This window comes from Rhinopithecus bieti, unplaced genomic scaffold, assembly GCF_001698545.2.
Source record: "Rhinopithecus bieti isolate Rb0 unplaced genomic scaffold, ASM169854v2 scaffold_21188, whole genome shotgun sequence".
Lineage (NCBI taxonomy): Eukaryota > Metazoa > Chordata > Mammalia > Primates > Cercopithecidae > Rhinopithecus > Rhinopithecus bieti.
The window spans coordinates 117007-131651 of NW_016810096.1; the positions used below are offsets into that span (position 1 = coordinate 117007).

The 14645-nt window shown below is 42.0% G+C and overlaps 1 protein-coding gene across 2 annotated transcripts in view; it reads right to left on the reverse strand.

The window, feature by feature from the left end:
* Positions 1-3101, reverse strand: part of SYTL4 (synaptotagmin like 4) — a 72319-nt gene extending 69218 nt beyond the window's left edge. For both annotated transcript variants that reach the window (XM_017891289.1, XM_017891287.1), the window contains exons 1-2: positions 2974-3101; positions 2386-2479 (exon numbers count right to left, since the gene is read on the reverse strand). The gene's annotated coding sequence lies outside the window, so the exon portion shown is untranslated. The remainder of the gene's footprint in view (positions 1-2385; positions 2480-2973) is intronic.
* Positions 3102-14645: the final 11544 nt, after the last annotated feature.

Genomic DNA, 14645 nt, shown 5'->3' on the forward strand with positions numbered 1-14645 from the left:
ATTCCGTCTCAAAAAAAAAAAAAAAAACAAAAGTAAGAGAGAGGAAGTACTTCCAACTAGGTCAAAGTTGACATCAGTAATGCAGTCTCAAAGCAAAAATTAGCAGAAGTAAAGCTGAATTTTGGGCCTGGGGCAAACTTACACCTGTAGGGTGACAAACTGGGTAGGCTTAGTTTCAGGTCCAGGAGTGCCTAACTCCAAGACTGCCAAATTCCTAGAATGGCAATGCCATTCATTCATTAACAAATATTAGTATGCACCTATGATGTACCAAGGACTGTTCTGGGTCCAAGAGTCTACCGGTGAATACAACAGACGGCAATCCCTGTCCACAGGGTGTTTATGTTATGGTGGGTGAGGGAGTGGCAGGGCAGACAATAAGCAAGAAAAATGTAATAAAGTAGGGAAAGGGTATATGGAATGTTCAGAGAAGGGATTACACGTTTAAATAGGGTGATCAGGGCAAACTCCTAGCCGTGGTATTTCAAGTGCCTCAGGAAGGTGTCTTCTGTACCCTCAACCCCACCATCACTACACCTCAGCACCTTGAAGGAATGGTATGGTACATCCGGTTACTGGCACAAATATTTACCAATATCTTATATTTAAGACAAAGGGAGCTCCAAGATTCAGACCTTGCCCTCAGAGAACTTACAGCCTTCCAGGTGTAAAAACAACTAAGCAGTGTTAAGGGCTGTACTGAGGTGTAAACAAAGTGCTTTAGGACACAGGATAACTGGCAATTCTGCTTGGGGGAAGAAGTATGTGTTCAGTAAGGCCGTTCCAAAGGAGGTGACTTTAGAACTCAATCTTGAGGGATAGATAGGAATTAATGTCAGGGGAATGGGCATGGGGGAGGAAAGTTAGCTTTTAGGAAGAAAAAAAGGAACAGTTTGAGCAAGGTCCCAGAGATGGGAATAGGGAGGACATTTTCTTCCTATCCCTGCCTGTGGTACTCCATCCATCCCATGACAAAACTAGCACACGATCACCCTCAGGCTCTCTGGTATGGCTGTCAGGAAATCCCTATCACTTATTTCTCCCCTAGCCAGCAGGAGAGGAAGAAGTTGAGTCAGGCACACATCCCTAGAATCCAGGGTTACCCTCCCCTAACTTCAGGACAATTACCACAGAGCTGAGAACCCGGGAGATTTCATTCATCTAGGTACACTCAGGGATGTGTACTTATAGTGGTAACGTGGCAACTGACCCATGTCGGAAATGAAGTGGGTAAGACATCAGTAAGGTAAGTAGTCCATAGTCTCGGCAGTGCATCTAAGGGGGAATCAAGGAGCAAAACATATACTTGGAAGGAAATTTTTTAATCACTTAGTCCTCATCCATGAGCTATTCAGTGTTCCCAACATTCAAGACAATAGAGGTGGTGTGACAGGACAGGAACACAAGCTCTGCCTCTGAGATTGTGAGGGCAAGGCACTTACCCTCTAAGTCTCTTTTTCATCATAATATGGTTATAACTGTAGCACCTATTGTATAGAGTTACTGTGAGGATTGCATTTTTATGTAAAGAACTTATCACAGTGCCTGGCTCAATGGAGCCTAACAACCAGAGCCTAACAAGCTCAGAGAGCCGGAATGCTACATATACTCACAGATCAGTTACCCCAGAACAGGCCTCCGAGCTCCATTTCACTGCTCTGACCAAGAGTGAGACACCTGAAATCGTATTAGCAGAAATGTTCATCCCCTGCCCAAAAAGAGCCTCACAAGCCAAGTTGGTGGTGCTTTTCTACTAGGGTGCTAAAAACCAAACAACCAAAAATGCAGAAAACTTCATCAAGGCCACATCTCTGCATTGAACATTGTTCCCACAGCGACAAAAGTCTTAAGTCATTAATACCGCAATATTAATAGATTTATGAGAGGTAGGGGTGCGGAGCTTAAAGAGCAGAAAAGAAGCCAGTTAAATATAGGAGGTCCAGGATGTACAGAAGACTCATTTTTTTTGCCACAAATATACAAGGTCTAGGGTCAACCCTGCCAAGAGCAGTAATCTGGAATTTTACGTCCTCTAGTCCTGAAGAAGAAGGGTACTGGGGGAAGAAAAGCTTGGTTAATTAGAAACTCACCACTTTTCAAGCCACCAGAATTCTAACCAAATGATTTCACCACCCCAAATCCCATCTCAATGTTAAGGGTTGGAGGAACACCTTTTTCTGCCCCATTACAAACCATCACAGGAGACAGAAGCATTCTGTGCCCCTTCTGAGATCTCGGGGACCCTTCTCCAGTACCAGATCTCTCACAGCCTGCTTGAAGAGCGGCAAGATAAACAGCTCCACAGCACATAGCCAGGTCCCCAGCCCCAAGTGCAGAGGGAGCCCACTGAGGCAGGACTCCAGCCAACCAGCCTCTAGCCTTTACCTGTGGCTGACTGGCCAACGCCAGAGAAGCCGACGCCGCGATGTCGGAGGTCCGAAGAGAGTGCGGGTTAGCGACCCCGCTCGACCGCCAAGCTCTGCGAGAGAAACCCACGAAAAGGTGACTGGACGCCTTGGAGGGCGCAGTTCCCGCTAGGAGCTCGGCCCCGCCCCCGCCCCCAGGGCCAGCTCTCGGGAGGGGCACCAGCTCGGGCTGGCGGGAAAAGCCCGGGCACTCCGCGCGAGGGGCGCCGGAGAGGAGAGGGGAGGCGGCTCCCAGAGGGGCACAGCCCGCATTAGTGCTAGGTGTGTCAGGGAAGGGGCCAGAAGAAGCCCTGGAGAAAGAAAAGTGGCCGGGAGGGACCGCCCAAGCAGACGGGAGTCCAAGCCTGGGGGGTGCGGTCGGGAGAGGCGGACAGGGAGAGGGAAGACGAGGTCAGCTAGGGAGAAGGAAAAACTAGGGGAGCAGAGAGCGGGTAGGGAAGACGCACGACCCCGAGATGGGGTGGGGCGCTTCAGCAGCGAAAAGGAGCTGGGGTCCAGAAGGAGCCCCGACCGAGGGCGAGGGGGCGGCCGCTGGCTGCTGACCTACCTGTCACCTGCAACAGGTGCCTCCAGAGAGCGAGACGTCCCAGTGCCGGTTTTGAGGGAGGGTCTCCGGCTCCGGGAAGATCGCCACCCAGCTCTGGCGGCCGGCCCTTCTCACCCTCCCGGGAGGCGGAAAAAGCTGCAACTTTCCCTGGAGCTGGGAGGAGCTGGACTCTTAAAGGCGCCGCACAGCGCCCCGGGCTCCTTAGTAGGGGGCCGCTCAGCCCGAAAGGGAGCTCTGGGACCCAAAGCCTTGAGACACAAGAGGAATGAATGTCCTTCCAGATTAGGAGTGGGAGCCTGGGGACCGAGGATAGGGGTCTAACACTAGACGTGCCTCCACACCCCCTTACTTCCATCTGTTGGTCGCTCCCTTAGATGGTGAAATCACCTGCCCCTTTCGTTCAGCTGAGTCAAAAGTTGTCAAATTTTCTCACACTTCTAAGGAGATAAAAGAGTATGAACTATCTAATTTGAGTAAATAAAATATGATACCATTCTGATCCTTTGACTTGTGGCCTTTTATGGCAAATAAATGTCTGTCTAAAATAGAAACGTTTTGGGCAAAGGAGTAGACTAAATTCACACATACACACTCAAGGACACAACTGGTTAAAATATTCAACTCACTAGTAATCAAAGAAAAGCAAATTAGAACAATAATGAGATTATTTGGCAAAGAGTTTTGTTTTTTATTTTTTAAATAACACTTAATGATGACAAAGTAGCCACCAAACAAGCGCTCATAATTGCTGATAGGAGCATATGTTGGTTAAAAACCCTTTTAGAAAGCATGTGAGCAGTATATATCAATAGACTTTAAAATGTTTATACCTACCCAGTAATTGCAGATTCCCCTCCCTCTCTTTCCCATCCCTCTCCCCCTCATTTCACATCAGCAATTAAACATGCTCAAGTATCTACCATCTTAAAAAAACATCCTCCCTACACAGGAGGTCCCTCTTCAGGTCCTCTTTATGGGCAAATGTATTGAAAACATACTTTACAGGTGAAATTGCAATTTTTACTCCCTTACGTCTCTTTCATTTCTCAGCTCTCAGCAGTCTGGCTTCCTTCCCCACTGAAACTTCTCAATGAGATAAAAGCCAATGACCCTCAGTGTCGATAAATCCACAAATAAGTAAGGTATTTTTGGTCCTTATTTTGCTTGACTTCTCCCCTACATTTAACACTGTTAACCATTTCCTCCTCCTTGAAACGTTCTATGGCATCTATGACATTATACTCTTGCTTTTCCTCCTACTCCTTTGCCCTCTCCTCAGTGACCTTTGTAGGCCACTCTTCTGCTATCTGACCTCTGAAAGTCAGACATTCTCAGGGCTAGGATACATATACTCCCTCCCCAAATAATCTTTTTCGCTCACTTGGCTTTAATTATCATATATATGGTCACAACTTTAATTCTATAACTCTACCCAGACTGCTTTATTGAGTTCTGTTTTCTTGACATCTCCACTTGAATGTCCTGCAGACACCTCAAATTCAACACATCCAAAGTTAAACCTACCATCTTTTCTCTTAAATTTGTTCCTCCTCCAGTATTTCCTATATCAGTAAATGGCAACATGCCACTCAAGGCAATGGATTCACCAGTCTAGATGTCATTAAGAAAATTTATGATTCATCGGAGAAGGGCAAAATATCAGCATTAACGGGAGTTTGGAAGAAGTTAATTCCAACCCTCATGGATGACTTGAATAATTAAAGACTTCAGTGGAGGAAGTCACTACACATGTAGTAGAAATAGCAAGAGAACTAGAATTAGAAGTGGAACCCAGAGGCCGGGCGCAGTGACTCACGCCTATAATCCCAGCACTTTGGGAGGCCGAGGTGGGCGGATCATGAGGTCAGGAGATCGAAACCATCCTGGCTAACATGGTGAAATCCAGTCTCTACTAAAACTCCAAAAAAATTAGCCGGGCATGGTGGTGGGCACCTGTAGTCCCAGCTACTCAGGAGGCTGAGGCAGGAGAATGGCATGAATCCAGGAGGCTGAGCTTGCAGTGAGCCGAGATCGCGTCACTGCACTCCAGCCTGTGTGACAGAGTGAGACTCTGTCTAAAAAAAAAAAAAAAAAAAAAAGGATTTAGAATGTGACATAAACTTAGTTGATAAAGCAGTGGCAGGGTTTGAGAGGATTGACTCTAATTTTGGAAGAAGTTCTACTATGTGTAAAATGGAATCAAACAGCATCGCATGCTACAGAGAAATCTTTTGTGAAAGGAAGAGTCAATCAATACAGCAATCTTCATTGCTGTCTTATTTTAAGAAATTGCTACAGCCATCCCAGCCTTCAGGAGTCATCACCCTGATCAGTCAGCAGCCATCAACATCAAGGTGAGACCTCCCACCAGCAAAAAGATTACAACTCACTGAAGACTCACAGGATCATTTGCACTTTTAACAATAAAGTTTTCTTTTTTTGAGTCAAGGTCTCGCTCTGTCACCACCCTGGAGGGCAGTGGCACAATTGTAGCTCACTGTAGACTCTATCTCCTGGGCTCAAGTAATACTGCCACCACAGCCTCCGAGTTGCTGGGACTATAGGCACACACCACCATGTGTAGCTATATATATATTTTAGTATTTTATTAGAGACAGGCCTCACTATGTTGCCCAGGTTGGTCTCAAACTCCTTAGCTCAAGTGATCCTCCTGCCTTGGCCTTCCAAAAGTGCTGGGATTATAGGCATGAGCCACCGTGCCTGGCCTAAAATATTCTTCAATTAAGGTCGTTGGTTTTTTAGACATAATGAATGCTATTTCACACTTAATAGACTGCAGTATAGTGTAAACATAACTTTTATATGTACTGGGAAACTAAAATATGTATGCGACTTGCTTTATTGTGGTGGTCTAGAACCAAACCCACAATATCTCCAAGGTATATCTGTATGCAAGAATTTTTATTAAAATATTGATAGTGGATGTCTCTAGGGGATGGAACTAAACAAATTTTAGTTTTGCTCCTACCCTTTCTGTCTTTTTCAACTTCCATTTAATGAGCGTGTGTGGCTTTGATAATATTTTTATAAATCTTCTGAGCAAATCTTCAAAAGACTAAACAAACCAAAAATAATTCTCTGCAGACAAAAACAGTACAAATCCATCTCCCAGGTTCACCAGAGTTTTTTTTTTTTTTTTTTTTTTTTTTTTTTTTGCTTTGTTGTTTTTGGTTTTTTTGGGGTCTTTTATGTTTTACCCTTCAATACAACTGCCCCAGCCTGAAAGTGTGAGCGACACTTTTGAAAGGAAGATCCTTAGATGATGGATTGATAGATGCAGGAAACCACCATGGCACATGTAAACCTTCACGTTTTGCACATGTATCCCAGAACTTAAAGCAAAATTTAAAAAAAAAAAAAAGGGAAATCCTTTTGTTCTGTCTAGCTTTGCTAATTCAGCTCTCCCTCTAGAGCCCTCTACTCAGCCTTGGACTTTGAATGTGTTCCGGCCCCCAAATTTGGCCTGTGAGAACTCAGACCAGGCACTTCTCTGCTCCTTCTTTGCAGGTGGTGCTTGGCAGGAGCTGGAAACACTGTCAGCCAGAAGTAACTTTGGAAACATTTTGTCCAACTCCCTTATTCCTCAGCAAAATTTTAAGCTTTACTTCTTTATATGTGTGCAGTTTCTCACTGTCCAAGGTACCCCTCACTAAAGAGGATGTGAGGATTTGACCCCTCTTCTCTAAGACAGTGTCACTGACCAGCTTCAAATACACAGAGAGACAAACATAACTAATGAACCAAAGCAAAGTTAGTCAGTGGCCTGTTTACATACATTCTGTGCTTTGCAAACTGCTGCCCATTTCTGTTTTATCCTCCTCGTCTGCCACAAGTTCAAATTCTTTTATTTTATTTTATTTTATTATACTTTAAGTTCTAGGGTACATGTGCACAACGTGCAGGTTTGTTACATATGTATACATGTGTCATGTTGGTGTGCTGCACCCATCAAAGTTCAAATTCTTATGCTAAACATTGAGAGAGGTCTAATGAGAGCAAACCCAGGCACTATCCTGGCAAAATGTAAACAAAATGTATGGATTATCACCCCATGTATGGTATATGATCTCCTGACCCATTGTGAATGATTGAATTCAATGAGTTGATTTTGCCACGTTGAGAGAGTTTGGACCAGTGCAAACTTTAAAAGATGAAGATTTTCCTCAGCCCCAGGTGAAAGGATACCTCGGTATTGAGCAATTATTCTTTTGAAACAGTTTTAAATTTTCAAAATATATAAACATATAGAGAATAATATAACAACAAGGACATGCCCACTACCCAGCTTATGAAGTAAGGCATTACCAAAACAATCGAAACTCTCTGTGTCCTCCTCCATCCTAAGGCTTTCACAATCTCAGATTTGATCTTGATTATTTCCATGAAATCTGATTTTGCTACACTGAGCAAGTTCTGACCAGTGCAAACCTAAGAAAATGGAGATTTTCCTCAGCCCCAGGTGACAGGATAGCATGAAATTCCTTGTATGTCTATACACATTTACTAAATATGTGTCTATCTCTAAACAATACGTAGTACCTTACAGAAATATTATCTTTCTGTATGTACCTTCTGCAATTTGCTTTCCTCACTCAATATTATTCTTACGAGATTTATCCCTGTTGATAGGGGTAAATTTATTTTCACTGCTATAGAGCATTCCAGGGCAATTTATATATCTGTTTTGCCATCGATCAGGTACCTTTTAGTCGCCAAAGTTTTAATTCTGCTTGCCAGGACACTCCCTTTTCATCTCATGTTGAGTTTACTTTTGTAAAAATCAAAATAAAAAAAAAAGGCTTCCTAACAAGCATATTTAGTATACCAGTGGTCTACAGTGAGTATAAAGTATAAAAAGTAAATTCAAATCTCTCATTCAGTCAAGATCGAGGTTTCTCAGTCTCTACACTATTGATATATTGGAATGGATATTTCTTGGGGTGGGGGGAAGGTGCTATCCTGTGCACTGCAAGATGTTCAGCAATGTATCTGACCTCCATCCACTAAATGCCTTTATCCACTAGATCACTTTCCAAGTTGTGACAACCAACAATGTCTCCAGATATTGACCAATGTCCCCAGTTGAGAACCACTGGTCAAGATGTACTGAGTACCCACTACATATGAAGCACTTTAATAGGTACTATGGGAAAATAGAAGAACAAACACTGGGGAAAAAAGGGCCATTCATTCAAATATAAATATATTGTGCTAGTTAGGCACTGGGGTTTTGGTGAGTCTTTCTTCTGGGAGGTCACAGTTTATTGAATGGGGCAGGTAAAGGCAGGCAAACCAAAAACAGAAATTTATAATACAGTGTGGAAAGTGCAAAGCTGGGGAGATGCTCAGGATATGGGAGAATGCCTCAGAAGGCCATTTACATCAGCCTGATTGGAGAGTGGTCAGTGAAGGGTTCCTGGAAGAGGAAATTGCTTCTCTGAATCTTAAAGGATGAGTAGGAATTAGCTAGAACAAAAAGGTAGAAAGGCATTCCAGGCAGAAGAAGAGCATAAGCAAAAACAGAAAGGCTAGAAACACTGAATATGTGCAAAGGGAGTGCAAGGAAGTTGCTGGAGCATAAGGTGAAAGGAAAAAGTGATGATAGATGAGGCTAAAAGGATGATGTATTAATTTATAAGAAAGTACCAAAAACTGAGGGGACTAAATAACACAAACTTGTTTTCTCACAGTTCTGGAGGCTAGAAATCTGAGATCAAGCTATCTGCAGTGTTGGTTCCTTCTAAGGGATGTGAGGAAAATCTGTTCCATGCCTTTCTCCTAGCTACTGGTGCTGTGCCAGAAATCTCTGGTATTTCTTGACTTGTAGAAGCATCATCCCAATCTCTGTCCTGATCTTCACATGGCATTCTCCTTGTGTATGTGTCTCTGTGTCCAAATTTCCCCTTCTTATGAGGATACCAATCATGTTGGATTAGGGTCCGCCCTAATGACCTCATCTTAGCTAATTACATATGCTATGACCTTATTTCCAAATTAGCATACATTATTAAGTACTGGGGATTGTAAGTTCAACAGATGAATTTGGGGGCAAACAACTCAATCCATAACAGGTAGGTAGGTACTAGAACAACAGAGGCTTTGTGAGTCATGTTAAAGAATTTGAACTTTATCCAGTAGCTAATTACAGCCATTTGAGGAGCCTTGAAATTCCCTACTCCATCATTTTGTGACATCACTCAAATAATTTTTCATCCTTTTGTGACTAAATAATATTCCACTATATGGATCTAATACCACATTTTGTTTATCCACTCAGAAGTTGATGGACAATTGAGATTTTTCCATGTTTTGGCTACTACAAATAATGCTATCATAAACATTCATGCATGCAGTTTTTGTGATCATATGCTTTCTTTCTTTCTTTTTTTTTTTTTTTTTTTTTTTGAGACGGAGTCTCGCTCTGTCACCCAAGCTGGAGTGCACTGGCCAGATCTCAGCTCACTGCAAGCTCCGCCTCCTGGGTGCATGCCATTCTCCTGCCTCAGCCTCCCGAGTAGCTGGGACTACAGGCGCCCGCCACCTTGCCCGACTAGTTTTTTGTATTTTTTAGTAGAGACGGGGTTTCACCGTGTTAGCCAGGATGGTCTCGATCTCCTGACCTTGTGATCCGCCCGCCTCGGCCTCCCAAAGTGCTGGGATTACAGGCTTGAGCCACCGCGCCCGGCCGATCATATGCTTTCAAAATGCTTGTGTATCTACCTAGGATTGGAACTGCGGATCATGTAGTAACTCTATGTTTAACCTTTTGAGCGATCACCAGACTGCTTTCCAAAGTGACTGCACCATTTTACCTTCCCATCAGCAATATGTGAGGGTTCCAATGTCTCCACATTCTCAATAGCACTTGTTATTATCAGTCTTTTCGATTACAGACATCCCTGTGGGTGGAAATTGGTATCCCATTGTGGTTGTGATTAGCATTTTCCTAATAACTAATACTTTTGAGCAACTTTTCATGTACTTGTTAGCCATTAGTATATCTTCTTTGAAGAAATGTCTATTCAGATCCTTTGTCCATTTTTAATTAGGTTGTCTTTTGTTGTTGTGTTATAAGAGTTCTTTATATAGTTTATTTATATTTTGAAAAGAGAGGTGAGTAGGAGGAAAGGAGAAGGACATTCTTAGGAGGGGAATTCTCATGGAGTTGTATGCAGACATAAATAGCAGGTTTTATGGTTTGATTCAAGAGGAGAGTCCAAGTCAGGGGAAAACGTACTAAGTTGTATTGAGGATAGGTCCTTTACGGTTAATGCCAAGTACGTGCTGGTTTGTTCTTTGGAGGTTGGAAATGCAGGGCTGAAAACTTTTAAGACCTATTTTCAAAGATTTATTCTGGTCAGTAATTCATTTTAATAAAAGCATCTTTCAGGGAAAGAAAGCCAATATTTACCAGAATATGAAAGCAAAAATTGGGGCTGCTTGTTAGACAATGCAATGACAATTTTTTAGTTTTATTTTCCTTTTATCCTCTAGCAATGCTTGACACCATTGCCCACCCCGTCTGCCTTATTAAAATCTCCTCTCCTGTGGTTTCTGGACATCATGACCTCCTTGTTCTCCTATCTCTCTGACTGTCTTTCCTAATATTTTGGATTCCACTTTTTCTGCCAATATCTTAACACTGAAGGCTTAAATGTCATATTAATTTATTCATGAAAAATCTGAGGGCACTAACATTTACTACATTTACTAGTGCCTGTTATATGCACTGTTTTTTAGGAGTTAGAAGTATAGCAGTAAAGTCTTGCACACATGCAACTTATAAGTCAGAGAAAAATAATAGCACTAATAGCAAATGCATATAGCACTTACTACTATTCTAAGGTACTAATCTAAGATACACAAACATGCATGCACACATGCACACACACACACATTTAGTCCTCACAAAAATCCTATGGTGCAGATACTATTATTACACTCATCTTACAGATAAGGAAACTAAGTCACAGAGAGGTCAAATGGTTAACTCAGTATTTGAAGCCAGATAGTGTGACTTCAGATTCCATAATCTTAACTAGTACTCTATTTTGCTTCTCAGCAATAAATAAATATATATATATATATATATATAATATTCCTGTGTGTGTGTATATATATAAAATACATATACACACATACACACAAGATGTATATTTGTATGTATATGGGGTTATATGTATATTGCTACATATATTTGGAAAAGGATGTTAAATGGGACTTTTTCTGTTGTTTCCCAAAGTTTTGACTGAGGCTTCAAAGTCAAAGACATACATACCAGGGATAGTCACACATTCTAAAGAGGGGTGTTAGACAGATTCCCACAGGACTTGCTAAGAGGTAACCAAACTGGTATTTCAATTACTAATCCCCACCACTCAACTCCAGAATTATTATAAGATATTTCTAGAGATTAATTGAAGCAACAAAGAGGATTTTTTGAAGGTAACTCATTGGAGTAGAAAGCACTATGGTTCCCCTGCTCGAGACAAGCAAAAAAGATCCTAATTAAACCTTTCGAAGAGAGACTGGCATTTTACCCCCAGGCTGGAGGCTTGCTGCACTACAGAAGTTTTAGCTTTTGTTGCTACTGAAACAGGATGAGTTCACGAGAGGACCTCGCATATGTCCTCTAGTGCTATGAAAAGATAGAGACTTATACTTGACTTTTACCTAAAATCTGAAGGTGGAAGGCTGGTTTAAATTGCTCGTAATGGCAGAGCAAAGAAAGAGATCTAGACTTCCAAGGAACCATGTTTGCTGTGGACCAGGTAGTTTCTTTTGAGCATAGCTGGCAACTCGCACATAAAAATGAGGATCCCATGAAAAGAAAGTTGTGGGGCAACAGCCAAGGGGAAGATGGTCAGATGGTATATTGTTCTTATCAGGGAATGGTGTAGGGAAGAGATCCCTGCTAGCAGGAAGAGGGGTGAGAAGGTCCCTGAATAAACCACGAAAGCACACTACAAGAAAAGAAGGTATTTGACATCTACGTCACAAAGGATATTCATAGCCAGATTACACCAGCACCAGTCAATTCAGCTTCTCACTGTCCCTTTAAGACTCCCCTCTCCTTACCCACCCCACCCTTAAGCCCTGGAGGAGACAGAAGCAGTAGAACAAGTAGGGGAGGAGGTAGAGCAAGAAGAATGAAAGAACAGACCAAGTCACTTTTCTGACTAGAGATCTGTAGGATTGCCAGTCAAGCTGCACTGGAGGTTGGGGACTGGAGGAGAAGTTTTAAACTGGGTGTAAGATGGAAGTTTTGATTTGACTGAACTTTTAAGTGCCTACAGATTAAACTATTGTAAATATCTGAAAGTAAAAAAAAGCAAGTGGGTTAAAAACATAACATAATATGGGATATTGAAACGTTACCCAAAAAATCAGAGTAAAGGAACAGAGTAATATTTTATATATGTTAGTCAAGCAAAGCCTCTCAAAAGAGGTGACACTAATAAAGTACAGAAGCAAGCCATGAGAATGTCTTTGGCCCTCATCTCTCTTCAGTATACTCATTCTCCTTGGATGATCTTAGAATAGAAGCTTGTAAGATAGACAGGGAGCAGGTCATGGAAGTCTTTCTAAGTTATGTATGTATAAGACTCAATTCTGAGAACCACCGAGAACCATTGAGTTTCTCCATGATCCGATTTGGATTTGGGGAAGGCCACTTTGGCAGTGGTGTGGAAAACAGATTGGAAGTAGGGTAACTATTCCAATGGCTTCAATCTCCCCCTACTGACTCTCAATCTTGTATCTCCAACCTACATTTTCTTCTGATCTTCAGACTCGTATGTTTAATGGCTACCAGCCATCCCCCCCTGAATGATCACAACCACCTCTAATTCAATTTTTCCAAACTTAAACTTCATTTTCCTTACAAATCTTTTCTGTCCCCAGTGTTTTCTATCCCAGTGAATAGCACTACCATCTACCTAGCAGCACAAACCAGAAACTGTTCCCACACCTAACTAGTCCCTAGATCCTATTGTTCTCATCACCTAAGTAGATCTTTAATTCCTTCCTACTATCACTGCCTTAACTCAGGCCATAATCATCTCTCACCTGAACTACACAAACAGCCTCCTGACTGGTTACCCTACTTCCAGTCTGTTTTCCACACCACTGCCAAAGTAGACTTCCCCAAATCCAAATAAATAGGATCATGGAAAAAAATCAATGGCTCTCGGTGGTTCTCAAAATTGAGTCTTACACATGGCTTTGAAAGACTTTCAAGATCTGCTCCCTATCTGCCTTACAAGCTTCTATTCTACCACTCTTTGTCTTGACCACTCTGTTTCTAGGCAACCTAAATGATTTTCACTTTCCTCTAAACACCAGGTTCTCTCATGGCTCTTCCATCCTCCTTTTATCTTCTCCAGGCTAAGCCTTACTTATCCTTTGACTCAGATATGATCTCTTCTGGAAAGCCTTTCCTGTACCCCACTAGTGTGGGTGCCCCTCCCCTGTGCTCCCATTGTTCCATAACACTCTTTATATATTTCTGACGTAGTACTCATTACACACTATTTGCATTGTCTTTTCAAGTGGTTGCCTTTACCACTAAAACGTGAGCTCTTCGAGAGCAAGATCTATGTGTTATTAACCTCTGTATTCATAAGGCCTGCATATGAAATAGGTTCTCTTTTTAAAATACAAGCTGTTCTTCTGCCCAGACTCTTCTTTCCTTCACCCTCCCTTGCCCTTTGAATTCCCAGTCACTCCTAAAGATTCAATTTATCTACCCCTACAGGGTGTTTGTATGCCAAACAACTAGCTGATTTGTTTCTCCTAGGGTTTATTCTCCACCAAAAACAATATTGTTTCCCCCTGCCCAGGGGACATTTGGCAATGTCTGGGGACATTTTTGGTTGTCACAACCAAAAGGAGAAGTGCTACTGGCATCTAGTGGGTGGAGGCCCAGGATGCTGTTAAACATCCTATAATGCACAGGACAGCTTCCCACAACAAAGAAGTGTCCGGCCCCAAGCTCAGTAGTTCTGAGGCTAAGAAACCTTGCCCCTTAGCTGTGGTGTACTTTTCAGCCTTGTTTCTCTTGTGCTGAATTACAGCGTTTCCTGTGAAATTCAGTCCTGCGTTCCGGAGTCCAAGATAATGACAAGAGGAAAAAGGGGTCATAAAGATAAAATTCTTGTGGGCTGGGGTTTCATTTGGTCTGGCTGAGGAGCAAAACACATTTGTACATATGCTAAAACCCATATTTGGGAAAACATTCACTTACAGAGAGATGGGCCATTTGTAAGATGGGGCTTTAAATTCAGAGAACACTTTAAAGTCACTTTTTTGACTCAAGCTAAGCACACTAGACAAACTCCTGTACAAGTGGAAAAAGAGAGGAAAATAATTATTTGTTGAGCTATTTCTATAATGCATCATCTCTTTTAATCATCACACTAACACTATAAAATTAGGCACTATTATTATCTCCACTTTACAGATGAGAAAACTGGCTCAGAGAAGTTAGGTAACACATTAATGCTAAATGAAGAAACAGGGACATAAATCCAATGTCTTTCTATCATACCATGCAAGGATGATTCAGTGTTCAAGGCACAAAAAAATTAAAATATTTTCTAATGCTTGCAACATTTTGTTTGTGCTGTCAAACTTAAAAAAAAAAAAAAAAA